Below are 14,054 nucleotides of genomic sequence, written 5' to 3' on the forward strand. Positions count from 1 at the left end.
CACAAGGCTGCATTTATTTAATATAAAATACAGTAATATTGTGGAATATTATTACAATTTAATACGACTGCTGCTTTCTGCTTGGATATATTTTAATATGTCATTTATTCCTATGATGGAAAAGCTGAATTTTTAGTGTCACACGATCCTTCAGAAATCATTCTGATATGCTGTTGTGGTGCTCAATTAGTAATAATGTTTTTTTATTGATATTTTTTTGGATCCCATTATGCAGTTTTTCAGGATTCTTTAGTGAATTTATGGTCTGGAATCCATGCGTGAAATATTCTTCATGCTCCCTCAATATTCTTTTACAGTTTGAGCCTGATGAAATCTGACATACATAACATGTATATATTTTATTTTACTTACTTGACGCAGCAAAAAAAAACAACAACAACAAAAAAAAAATTATAATAGGAAATATTGCTAACACTTTAGTATGGGGAACACATATTGACTACTGATTATGCCTCAGTTTATATCATATTTTAATAAAGTAGTTATTGTATCATTTAAGTTTTGGTATTGGGTAGGATTAAGTGTTGTCATGCAGAATACAGCACTGATATGTACTAATAAACTGCAGATTTGCAACTAGTTAAAAGTGAGAATTGTTCCCATATAAAGTGTTAATACCAAAATACTTCTTGAGAACCAAATCCGCATAATGATTTCTAAAGATTTTTTGAAGAGTAATGGATGATGAAAATTCCGATTTTTCCAATTCATTATTATTATTGCTGTTTTTTTTATATAGTTTAAAATATATTAAACTCAGTTCCTTTAAATAGTAATACTATTTCACAATATTACTGTTTTTGTATTAATGATCAAAGAAATGCAGCCTTGTTGAGCATAATACAACAAATAAATACATCTTTTGACTGGCATAGTCAAAAAAAGTGTATGGTGGCTTATTGAGTGAGACATCAGGAGCCAGCATTTTTTCATTGCTGACTGAATGTCATTAAACTGAAATCCCTTCCAAGTCTCTCTACTACGAAAAGCCTCGAATATTATTTTCAGAACACGACGTGTTGTGTAAACCAAGGGAGAGGGCCTGTGAAGTGTTTCTGTGTATGTTGGGAACAGGAACCTGTCACAAACAGACTAGTCGAGAGGCGTGTGAGAGGCTCAAATCTGGTGCGATGTTGCATGTGTGATTGCGCTTAATGCATTTTTGGTCATTTGGATGAGGTGTGGCGAGTATTCTTTGATAGTGCTTAATGAAATGTGCTCTTCTGATTCCGTGTCTTGACGAGGAATAGTAGACGAGAAAGGGAAATAAGAAGAGAGGAAGTGAGCGACAGAATAAGGTTGTAGAAAAAGACAAAAGCGGGGCATCTAGGTTAAAAGGCATGCATGGCTGCCCTCCAAAAAAAGCCAATAGTGCCAGCTTGCCCAATTTCACCTCAGCTCGTAATTCAAAACTATGCTGTCAGTCAGTCTGCTCTATTTTTATTCTCAATGTATCATTTCTTCTCCCTTCCTCAGATGAAGAAAACACGGCCGTCCAAATATCCGTGGCCACGGGCAAGCGCTGCCTTCTATGCTTGCCTCTCTTAAGCTCAAAATTCCCTGGAGACTCGCGGCATACATGTATCTAAAAGATGCAGTCGGGCAGAACTGATATGAATGTGCCATTTAGATTTAACACAAAGATTGTGATATATATATATATATATATATATATATATATATATATATATATATATATATATATATATATATATATATATATATATATATATATATATATATATATATATATATATATATATATGTCACAATCTTTGTCATATGTGAGGGGTCATATTCTTCAGATCATAGAGTAATAAAAACTAGGAGGTGGGATTTTTAATTCAGGCCATTCACTAACAGACTATAGCAACTTCCTAGCCACACCCTAACAACGAGTCAGAACAGCCCAGCAACCGTATATCTTAGCACCAGAATATCACAGTCACGTCGATTCGGGCTATTTTGGCTCGGGCCAATGTACTGAGAAAACTTGGGGTACCGTGGGCACATTACACAATTTTATCAGCGAGTTTCATCTCTGCAAACGTAGTTGTTATTATTATTATTATTATTAACATTTTAAATTATGTAGGCCTATCTAATCACCCGTGTCGCTATTGGTGACACTGATGATAAAATATAGCTAATATAAAAAAAAAAAAATGTGTTTGTAGATATCTGTACAATAGCTTTGAGTTAAGCACACAGGTTGAGCACCATCATAACCTGTTGTGGAGCTCTGCTGTGTGCTGCAGTCAGGGGCTCCGTCTTGTGAGTCTCAAAAGTGCGCAGTGAGGCATCTCCCGCTCCGTGATCGCCGTTTATTCCCCTATTCCCACGGAGGGAATTGAGCGCTGGCACAGTCCCCCCTACTGTACAAACACGGAACTTCTACTCGCTCGCCGTCACTGACTCTCCGCCAAACACCAGCAAACCACATCTATTAGCAAACGAGAAGTTGCCATTCTGTCGGTGCGTAATGGCGCATGTAGCTTGCTTTCGACATCGTAAGCAGCATGTGGTAAGACAGTTTAACAGAATCTGAACGAGTCTAAAAGAGAGACCGTTTTAAGGAGTTAGTGTTCATTAAAGTAAGATAGGTCACACTTCACTGGCTCTGCTGTGTTTTACATTAGGCTATTGCAAATATTATGCTATTTTAGTCAAATCACTGGCTTCTTATTGAAAAAAAAAGATGTAATTTTGCAACAACATGCAAAGTACTCTGTAATTGAAAAACTGAAAGGTAGAGAGAGGCAGAGAGAAAAGAGAGACTTTGCCTTTTATTGTCTTTGTTAAAGAGGAACATCATCACTGAACCGGACAAAACACGAGCTCTCAACCTTTTATTTCTTTCCATGTGCTGCTGAATACTGCACTGGCTCTACATCACAGGTGTTTTTGCACTTAATACCAAATGACATACAGGTTCAGTAACAATATTTAAACTATGTCATATATGCTATCTCACATAAAATGCTGCAAAACGCGTGTTTGCAACCGATACCAACATGTGTAACGTGTCGTTGCAATTATAATGGTACATCGATTTAAAATGTGACTAATACTATTAATAATAATAATAAAAAATAAAAAATAAAAAGTGGTAAAATCTTAACTAGAGGGAAACTTTGTTTTATGTTGGAAACAGTTGAAACACATTTAGACTGTTTGTCCGTATTGGGGAAGCGAAGGAGGCACGAGACGGCAAGGTGTATTCCCAATCCACAAGGGAGATACGAGCAGCAACTATTGCGCACAATGGAAAACCAATGGAAAATACACAGACAGCACTTGTTTAAATGCGATTAGCTAAGTTAAAATGATGAAATGTAGTGTGTGTTTTGAAATCATGTCAAAAGTGTTTTGTTCCCTGGACACTGGACTGGTCAACAACGCCGTTTGGTACCTTGGACAGGGAAGCTCTCTGACGAGAACCGCAAGCACAGCACAATCCTCCTCAAACTGAATTACACAGATTTGTCATGTCATTCTTTGATGTAGCACTTATGAAGAACAGACGAAAGATGCAACAGAGTTTATGAGCATAACCCTAGCCTCCATAAATGCGTGCGTAAAAGATGTCACTCAATTATTGTTTATAAGGCATAACTGATATCGTGTGAGTCTAAACAAATGCGTATTATTATGTGTGCAAACGCACAGATGACCCTGTCATGTTGGGTCTCAAATCGCATAGATGTCAGCAATCATAATAAGGGTTTACCTCCGAAAAGTTGTCATGTCCCATCTGTTTGTCTGCACACAAAAAAAGCCTTCGACTATTCCTCCAACTTGTTCAGAATAAGTTCGGTGTATTCATTCTTTCAACAGGCAATATCTGCTTGAAAAATGACACAAAAGGAGGTCTGTTTGCTCCAGTGGACGAGGGGTGCTCATAGGACCGAATAAAGCAACAAGCATCCATAAATTCACAGCGGATCCCGTTAATGTGTGTTTCTATTCTGTCACTTCTGATAATGTTACTCTTTCCCCCAAATGTTTCTTATTTAATCCAAACTGCAAGTCGTAATGGTTCTCCCGTTTTTCCGGATAAAAAGTCCTCAGGTGGTGCGTGAAGGCTCCAGGGAAGTGTGCGATGAGTGTAGCCCAGGCTCGGGTCGGGTGTTCTCTCGTGTCGAGGCAGTGGGAGTATTCCTCTCCTCGCCCGCTCTGTCCACACAAACTGGATTTAGTGTTTGAAGGCAAGGAGTTGGGCACTTAAAGCATATATCCAGCAGCCCCCCCTTGTGGAGCAACAGCATTGCGTGGGTCACACAAGAATGAAGGAGACACAACGATGAGAAAGTGAAAATGAAGCGCACAGAGAGAGAGAGAGAGAGAGAGAGAGAGAGAGAGAGAGAGAGAGAGAGAGAGAGAGAGAGAGAGAGAGAGAGAGAGAGAGAGAGAGAGAACGCACGGAGGCAGTTGTTTAACCCATTAAAAGCCGATAATAAAAATAATACTTTTATTTTTATATAAAAATAGAAAAAATAACACAAAATAACTATATATATATATATATATATATATATATATATATATATATATATATATATATATATATATATATATATATATATATATATATATATATAATTTACATTATTAAAAATGTTTTTTTTAAAGCATAAAAAAAAATGCATAACAGATTTATTAAATAAATAAATAAGAGCATGTGTGTGTGCGTGTTTATAAATAGCCATGATCTCCATAACTTCTTTATCACCTCTGTCAGACTTATTCTAAACAGCAGTCCAACGGAGTCTACCGCACAATTTCCCACAATGCTTTTTAAGGACATGTATTTAACACATTTTAGAGGGGAAAACGTGATACACAACAATATGCGACATCGATTTGAATGTACTCTCACTGATTTCTGGCGCCAAACCAACGGAGGTGCGCTTGGAAGACGCGCTTCGGCTTCTCCAGCGTTTGGTCCGTGGGCGGCCACCTGCTCACCGCGTGCGCTCGAGCTGGAGACTCTGGGTTCTCCAGCTCGAGGGCGGGGAGTGGGAGGCTTCTGATGCTAAAGCTGTTCCTCATAGAAGCGATCGGGGCCTGGCAGAAGCAGGGAGAGCAATATTACGCAAAAACATGTCGTCATCAGGGCACCAGACGCCACTTTCCTGTGCGCAAAGGATGTAAATCTGGATAAGCAGCTGGGCTACCTGTGTCATGTGCCATGAAGTGTGAACGCTTTGCAACATAATGTGTATAAGATCGGAATGACAGAATAATGAAATTGTGAATTATGTGAAGGGTATTTCTAAACCATGTGCTCTGCACGCTCCCCGAACAGAAAAACAATTAGCCTAGTACAAATAGTAATACTTTTTTTTATCCATCATTAGGGTGTCATGCCTTCATGTTCCAATAACTCTTATTTGAAGGCTTGTAACATATGTATACTTATAAGTAAAGGGTTCCTATTCTTTGAGTTGTCGCAGTTTCACAGAAAAAGGTCACATGGGTTTGGAATGACACTGTAAGAATGTTCATTTTGGGGTGAATCATTCCTTTAAGTGCCCCCCTGGGGTATACATATCCCTATTTTGGGCTTCATTGATCTATTTTAACTTTCGGATAATGCTATCGTCTTTTTCACTGCGTATTCAGATGTCAGCACAAATGTGTTGCCTTTATGATCAAACGACTTGTATTTATTCCAGTGTTTGCCCCTGGCTTGGACATCACAGCAGGGGAAACACTCTGATGTGAGAATGAAGAAGAAAATGTGTTTCCGGAGCAGGAGCATGGGTAAAGGTTTCACTGATACAGGTACACTGAGATGCATGTAATGTCCGCTTCAATCCCTTACCCATCCCACAAATCTATACACACTCTCAGCTAACAACATTTGCATTTTCAGCCATTACAGGTTATGATTTATTCACTATTACCATGCATTTGTTATTAAAATATTTAATCAAACATAACACAGTCATTACAAATGGGCTTCAGATTTATTCTTTAATATGCATATTTGATTTATATGCCATCAGAAAAATGAATGTATTATAAAGTAGCTCAAAGTAAGCGGAGACGCTGATGTCGTGTCTCAGCAATAAAATTATATTCTCTCACCCTGTCGACAGGTTCAGTTAGATTGGAGTTATTGTTTTGCTCCTTATTTAGTCTCAGCTATAAATTGAAGTGTTCTGTGAAAAACATACACTTCAAGTTCCTGTAAAGGGATGCCTGTAATGTTAAATGAGAGTCAATGATTTGGTGGAAGCATTCAAATAATAATCTGGAGGCTGTAAGAGCGATCTGCCATGTATCAGATGAAGAGAAATATTATTTAGTTGGCAGGTGTGGTTGAAGCAAATGTCGTCCCTGCTGAAAAGTGCTGGTTTGCACTGAAAAGTGCATTAATCTGGCCTATTATTCAAACTATAAAGAGTTAGTTCACACAAAAATGAAAATTCAGTCATTAATTACTCACCCTCATGTCTTTCCAAACCCGCAAGGCCTTCGTTCATCTTCTGAACACAGATGAAGATATTTTTGATGAAATCCGAGAGCTAACTATTCAACAGTTTCTACGCGTCTGTCAGTCTCCTACGCTGTTGACGTAGTAAATACAGACACAAATACATACAAATAGAGTTACGCCAGAGCTAGACCAGAGTGCCGTCTTACCTTTGGGTTAAACTGTTCACATGAGCACCACAACATGTATTAACATTAGTTACATTAATTAAAGGGGTAACATTAGTTAAAGAGGTCTTGGGCTGAATTATTTTTATTATTTTATAATGTTTCCTGGGGTGCAATTATAATGCTATTGATTTTTTACATCAAAATATGTCATCATTTAAAAATAAAAGACCTGATTTTAGTCCTCTGATTTGAACGCTCTGTTTTAAGGGGTGTGTCTGTTGTAAGACTTCAGACTTCACTGTGATTGGCTAACATCTTTGCATATGAAATAGCAAAGTATTACATATGTAACTCTCTCAAAAACATTTAGCACATCTATACTATTACAGTTGTCAAGATTTGCTAATTTGGAAAAGTGTTAATTATAGCATTATATTTAGATCTTGGCACAAAAGTGATTCAGTTTCAGCGATTGCAAAGGGGTTGTTTTTTGATCGCTTTCTATATATAATTTAATCACAGTTTAAACAACAGATTATTATTTATCCTACTAAGAGAAAATGTGAAGTTGACCATTTAGTCACTGATTTGAGTTACTGGCCATAAACGATTTTGAGACAAAAACATTTGACTGTAGGCCTAAATGAATCATTGCATATCAGAAATACTGGTGATTTTGGTTAGACATTTACATAAATAAACAATCTGTAACGAAGCATAAGTGTGTTGCACCATTCCCAACGGATCCAATATAGAAGAAGGCACAGCATCGCTTTTTAATTTCAGGCTCTCTGGAAATCCAATTTAGCTACTGTGTTATTCGACAGCCTGGCACTGCAAAACATTTTGCACTTTTCAAAGGCATGTTTATCACTTAGTTGTTAGATCCAGTGTTAGTGTCACATCTGTTATTTACCTTGTCATGCTCAAATCCGTGGGCAGGGCTACTGAACTTTAGGGTTCATGATGTCACCAACCCTTGCTTGTTGTAGTCCTTAAAAATCGGTTTCTGTGAAAGAAAATATCTCCCTTTGCATTGAACTTTGAGCGTTGTAATTTTGCAGCTGTTGTTTATGCTAAAACAACAACATTACACTCTAACTAAAGTTAAAAAAGTGAAATCATAATCAAGAACCCCTTTAAAGTTGACATGAAATGGAAGTTGTGATAGATTTAGGGTTAGGGTTATTGTTAGGGTTACTTTCATATATTGAAACAGTATATATATTTACAAACCCGATTCCAAAAAAGTTAGGACACTGTACAAATTGTGAATAAAAAAGGAATGCAATCATTTACAAATCTCATAAACTTTTATTTTATTCACAATAAAATATAGATAAAATATCAAATGTTGAAAGTGAGACATTTTGAAATATCATGCCAAATACTGGTTGATTTTGGATTTCATGAGAGCTACATATTCCAAAAAAGTTGGGGCAGGTAACAATAAGAGGCCGGACAAGTTAAATGTAAGGAACAGCTGGAGGACCAATTTGCAACTTATTAGGTCAATTGGCAACATGATTGGGTATAAAAAGTGCCTCTCAGACTGGCAGTGTCTCTCAGAAGACAAGATGGGCAGAGGATCACCAATTCCCCCAATGCTGCGGCAGAAAATAGAGGATATCAGAAAGGAGTTCCTCAGAGAAAAATTGCAAAGAGTTTGAAGTTATCATCATCTACAGTGCATAATTTCATCCAAAGATTCAGAGAATCTGAAACAATCTCTGTGCGTAAAGCCCCGGGTATACTTCGTCCGTCCACGTTCTTGCACCGTCCACATGATGTAATTTTCGTCATGCGGAGGGCTCGCGGGCCGGTCACACACCCCGTCCGCGTGCAGCCCATATTTCGTGACCGTCCGTGCATGGAAAGTGAAGTATACCCGGGGCTTAAGGGTCAAGGCCGGTAAACCATACTGGATGTCCGTGATCTTTGGGCCCTTAGAGTGCATCACAGGAATGCTGCTGTAATGGAAATCACAACACGGGCTCAGGAATACTTCCAGAAAACATTGTCGGTGAACACAATCCACCGTGCCATTTGCCGTTGCCAGCTAAAACTCTACAGGTCAAAAAAGAAGCCATATCTAAACATGATCCAGAACATAGGCGTTTTCTCTGGGCCAAGGCTCATTTAAAATGGACTGTGGCAAAGTGGAAAACTGTTCTGTGGTCAGACGAATTAAAATTTGAAGTTCTTTTAGGAAAACTGACGCCATGTCATCTGGACTAAAGAGGACAAGGACAACACAAGTTGTTATCAGTTCAGAAGCCTGCATCTCTGATGGTAGTTCTAGAGTTCTAGAACAACATATGCTCCCATCCAGACGTCTCTTTCAGGGAAGACCTTTTTCCAAAATAACAATACCAGACCACATACAGCATCAATTACAACATGGTCCTCTATGTTGTATTCTGAATAAAATATTGAAATTTGAACCTTCCAAATCCTTGCATTCTGATAGATAGATAGATAGATAGATAGATAGATAGATAGATAGATAGATAGATAGATAGATAGATAGATAGATAGATAGATAGATAGATAGATAGATAGATAGATAGATAGATAGATAGATAGATAGATAGATAGATAGATAGATAGATAGATATAGCCTAATATATCCCAAATGTATCTGGGAATATGGGACCCTAAAATAAACAATAATGTGCAACCCATGTGGGTTAGTTGGTGGTTGATTGTTTTTGGGAGGTCATTCTCACAATGAAGAGCAACAATCAGCAGATCACAGTTGCAATGGAGGCCAGAAAAGCTGTCTTGAGTCTCATTCTTGCCACAAAGGCATAGTGTGTGAAAATGTCTGCAGATTGAATACAAGTCAGACAGCAGGCAGTGTTTTGGTTGTGCTCAAGGGGGCAAATGACGAATACAGGCCAACTAGAAATGAGTGAGCTGCAATGATCTAGTGGAGAGATAACTAAGGCCAGGATGAGGCAGGAATGTACAAAGGCCATCACTTTTGAATTATGTCTTATCTGTGTTAGTACCATCTAACTTGTCATTTTCACAGCCCCATCTTGTTAGAAATCCTATTACAGACATTAAAGGCACGTCTGCTGGCATACTTGCATAAAATTCCCTCAGCCATACCCTGAGGTTTTTCTGTCATTTGGATTCAGATTGCGGCACATGGAAACTGTGGCAAGATGTGGGGATAAACAAATACTAGAATGTGAATAAAATATAAGTGCAACAGAAAATACTGTTGGTTACCATCAGCAAAATGTTCATACCACAAGTGTCATGTTCAACACGGCTCTGTATCTATAGAGTATACAAAAAAGTGTTTTAATCATGCCTTATTTATGAAGCAGGTGGTTTTGTTGGTTAGCTGACTTGTTTGTTTATTTGTCTTATACCCAAGGTGTTTGTTTTTTGTTTTTTTTCCACTGGTATGGCTTCTGCAAAGATGGTGAGGCTTTAGGACAGCAGTCCCTGTTCTATCTAAGCGTCTCGTCTTGCTGGAATACGGGGGAGGTTTGGACGTGTGAACGCACAGCACTGTGGGCCGCGATTCTGCTGAGAAAGGAAGAAGGAGAGGGGGATGAAAATATGTGTCAGTTTTAGAGTCTCAGATGAGTAATGCAACCATCTGCCTCTGCCTGTGAGTGTTTGCATGCGCAATCTCGTATATGGACCTTCAGATGCACAAACACACACGTAAACACCTTGTTAGAGTGGTTATAGTAGTTAAAGGAATAGTTGAACAAAAATAATTTGTTCCACAAGACACCATAGAAGTTTGCCTGACGTCATCATACTCAATTCTAGCCTGAATAGGAGTCTGAAACTGCTCCATAGGGCTGTGGTTATGGGGCGTGTTTCAACCGAACCAGGAAAGACCATAATAGGATAGACCTACAACCAATCAGAGCAATGGAGCGACGCATAGTTGTCAACAGAACTCAAGTGCACGCATGCTGGAAGAAGTAGAAGAGGAAGATGAGTGTAAACAATCTTTCCCGGTGTTGTTAAAAAACTTAAGGACACACAAAGTACTTTCTGACACGGTCATCATTTTTGAGAGAAATACTAAAGGTGAATGCATATACGGACAAGTTCTGTGTTTAGGATTAGAACGAATTCAACCCAAGTGCTTTGTTGGTGACGTTAATACTTACGTTACTGTTCATCATCTGTCTATCATCGTATAAATCCCGCTCTGACAATTTGATTGGTCCGAAAAGCTCCTGCTCGGTGTCACATGCCTGTCCTGTCTTGTGTGCACGTGTGGGTTTTTGTTAGTTGAGCATGTGCTCCTGTCATGGTCTGATCCCTCCCCCTTGTTATCTGATTAGTGTTTAATGTCTCCCACCTGTTCCCTCTTTATTTCTTCCCTTTATAAGCTCCCTGTGTTTGTCAGTCTGGGTCGGATCCTTGTTATGTAATGTCTACGTCTCCCGTCCTCACCGTGATTCTGTTCTGGTATGTTTAAGTTGTATTCTGTTATTTCTAGTTTATGTGTTTTGCCCCTTTGTGGGTTTTGTTTTGTAATTATGTTTGGTTTTGTAAATAAATTATCACTTCTCCTGCAAATGAGTCCTCAGACCATTTTCCTTTATGCGTAACGTGACAGAAGGATCCGACCAATATGAGGACTCAGTGGAGAAAGAGGTCACCGCAATCCCCTCCCTCTGCTATCTCCTGTCCCCTCTGGGACCGTATAGTCCAGTTTAGCAACCTTAGAGCTATGCAGCAACAGGGAACTGATCTGAGGGAATTTGCACGGGAGTTTAAGAGGGCTGCAGAGGGACTGGGATACAGAGATGAGACTCTTAAGGAGCTCTTCAATTATGCCCTCGACGCACCATTCGATTGGACTGTAATGAGGGCACTGGAGGGGGCAACATTCGAGGTGATGGTGGATTATTTCACTGGACAGCGGAGGAGGGCCCCTCCCCTGAGTCCTGTGGTACCTGTGGATCCACTTCCGGTGGACCCTGTGCCGGTGGTCCCGGTGCCGGTGGATCGTGTTCCGGTGGTCCCTGAGCCGGTGGATCGTGTTCCGGTGGTCCCGATGTCGGTGGTCCCTGTGCCGGTGGATCCTGTTCTGGTGGTCTTGAAACGGAGAAGGAGAAGGAATGCTCCCTCCGTGCCACTTTCAGTGGTCCCTGTGCCAGTGGATCGTGTTCCGGTGGTCCCTGTGCCGGTGGATCGTGTTCCGGTGGTCCCTGTGCCGGTGGATCGTGTTCCGGTGGTCCCTGTGCCGGTGGATCGTGTTCCGGTGGTCCCGATGCCGGTGGTCCCGGTGTCGGTGGATCGTGTTCCGGTGTAGTGATGTCCGGTTCGCGAACGAATCGTTCTTTTTAACCGGATCTTTATAGTGAACCGGTCGAACCAGTTCACCAAATCGAACTGAATCGTTCTAAATGGTTCGCGTCTCAAATCAGGGCTGATCCAACAAGTTACTATAGTTATTAACTTTCTGACATGAGTGACAGTCTTTCAAACTAGAAATAAAACTAATATCTCGAAGTAGATGTTGTAACTCCAATCGTTAGCTGAAGTGAGACATGTTTTGCTGAGAGATCTGATGAACTCACGAGCAGCTGATACTGAGCATGCGCGTGTAACCGAATGAGAGGCTCTCGGATCCTCGGTTCAGCAGTACAGAATCGAAAACCGTTTCTGTCGGACACGTTCGATACTGAGAACCGATGAGCCGATGAGCTGCGCATGTGTGTTATTTGTTCAGAGGAATGAAATACAGGTTAAGTGTATAAAACTAATCACGTTTGGAAACATCATAACAAAGCTGTCTCATCACTGTATTATTTTAAAGTTTGGAAACAATGGATTGTAAAACGGTCAAATTAAACATTTATTTGTTTAATTTGCTCTGCCTGCGCCGCTGATGTGCCCTGCTCTGCCCGCACCGCTGAGGCGTCCTGCTCTGCCTGCGCCGAACCGGCACCCTGCTCCGACCGCGTCGCCCTGGGCGCCTGAACTTTGTGGGCCACCATAGCCTCATACATTTTTTGTTTTCCCATTTCTCCCCTTGTTGCCCCCTTCCTTGCCAGTTCCTTCCTTGTCTGTTTCCCCTGTCCCTCCCGTGCCCCCCTGGTCTGTCCCTCCCGTCCCTCCCTGGTCTGTCCCTGCCGTCCCTCCCTGGTCTGTCCCTCCCGTGCCCCCCTGGTCTGTCCCTCCCGTGCCCCCCTGGTCTGTCCCTCCCGTGCCCCCCCTGGTCTGTCCCTCCTGTGCCCCCCCTGGTCTGTCCCTCCCGTCCCCCCCTGGTCTGTCCCTCCCGTCCCCCCCTGGTCTGTCCCTCCCATCCCCCCCGGTCTGTCCCGCCCGTCCCTAGAGGAGCGTCTGGTAGCCGCTCCTTTATAAGCTCCCTGTGTTTGTCAGTCTGGGTCGGATCCTTGTTATGTAATGTCTACGTCTCCCGTCCTCACCGTGATTCTGTTCTGGTATGTTTAAGTTGTGTTCAGTTTTTTCTAGTTTATGTGTTTTTCCCCCTTGTGGGTTTTGTTTTGTAATTATGTTTGGTTTTGTAAAAAAATTATTTCTTCTCCTGCAAATGAGTCCTCGCACCATTTTCCTTTACAGTCCCTGACAAAAGTCTTGTCACTTGTGTACAAATTGACCTAAAGTGCCGCTGAAATATATTTCTAATCAAGATTTTTTTTTACAAGAAATGGCTCATTTTAATCCCACCAGCTTTTGTGAAAACGTTTCAGTGAAAAACTAAACTTTCAAAAAGTATTCTAATATTGACAGCTTGGTAAAGCCCATTGAGTCAATTTTTGCAAAGACATAAGTGTTGTCACCTTGTCATATGAGCTTCCCCTGTGACTAATATTGGATCAATTAGGTCTCAAGTGTATATAAAAAGAACCCCAGTACGCTAGACCTTCACATCAACTGCAACTAGACCTCTGCAAACATGCCTAAGATTCACCCTGAGACTAAAGTTTTGATTATCAAGAGGCTGAAGACCAGATCCACTGCTGATGTGGCAGACACCTTCAATGTGTCTCAGCATCAAGTACAGAGGATAAAAAAAAGATTTGAAGAGACTGGAGACGTTTTTGACAAGCCCAGGTCAGGCAGACCCCACAAGACAACTGCTCGAGAGGACCGTTTGTTGGCTCTAAAATCCAAGGCCAGCCCATTTTCCACTGCAGCAGAGCTCCACGAGACCTGGTCACCTGAAGTCCCTGTGTCAACCAGAACAGTTTGTCGGATTCTGTCTCGAAATGGCCTCCATGGTCGAATCAGTGCCCAGAAGCCAGCACTAAACAAAAGACAATTGAAAAACCGTGTGGCATTTGCCAAGGCCCACAGCCTGCTAAAAGGATGGACGCAGGAAAAGTGGCAGAAGGTGGATTTTTCAGATGAATCTTCAGTTGAATTACACCACAGTCGCCGCAAATATTGCAGGAGACCTACTG

At 40.8% G+C, this 14,054-nt stretch overlaps 1 protein-coding gene across 7 annotated transcripts in view; it reads right to left on the reverse strand.

The window, feature by feature from the left end:
• adgrb1a (adhesion G protein-coupled receptor B1a) overlaps positions 1-4,309 on the reverse strand; it is a 116,765-nt gene extending 112,456 nt beyond the window's left edge. For 6 of the 7 annotated variants that reach the window (XM_067448261.1, XM_067448260.1, XM_067448263.1 and 3 more), the window contains exon 1: positions 3,752-4,309. The gene's annotated coding sequence lies outside the window, so the exon portion shown is untranslated. The remainder of the gene's footprint in view (positions 1-3,751) is intronic. The other variant, XM_067448264.1, reaches the window with a different exon arrangement.
• Between the last annotated feature and the right edge of the window lie 9,745 nt (positions 4,310-14,054).

The sequence above is a fragment of the Pseudorasbora parva genome, chromosome 7 (genome assembly GCF_024679245.1).
Source record: "Pseudorasbora parva isolate DD20220531a chromosome 7, ASM2467924v1, whole genome shotgun sequence".
NCBI lineage: Eukaryota > Metazoa > Chordata > Actinopteri > Cypriniformes > Gobionidae > Pseudorasbora > Pseudorasbora parva.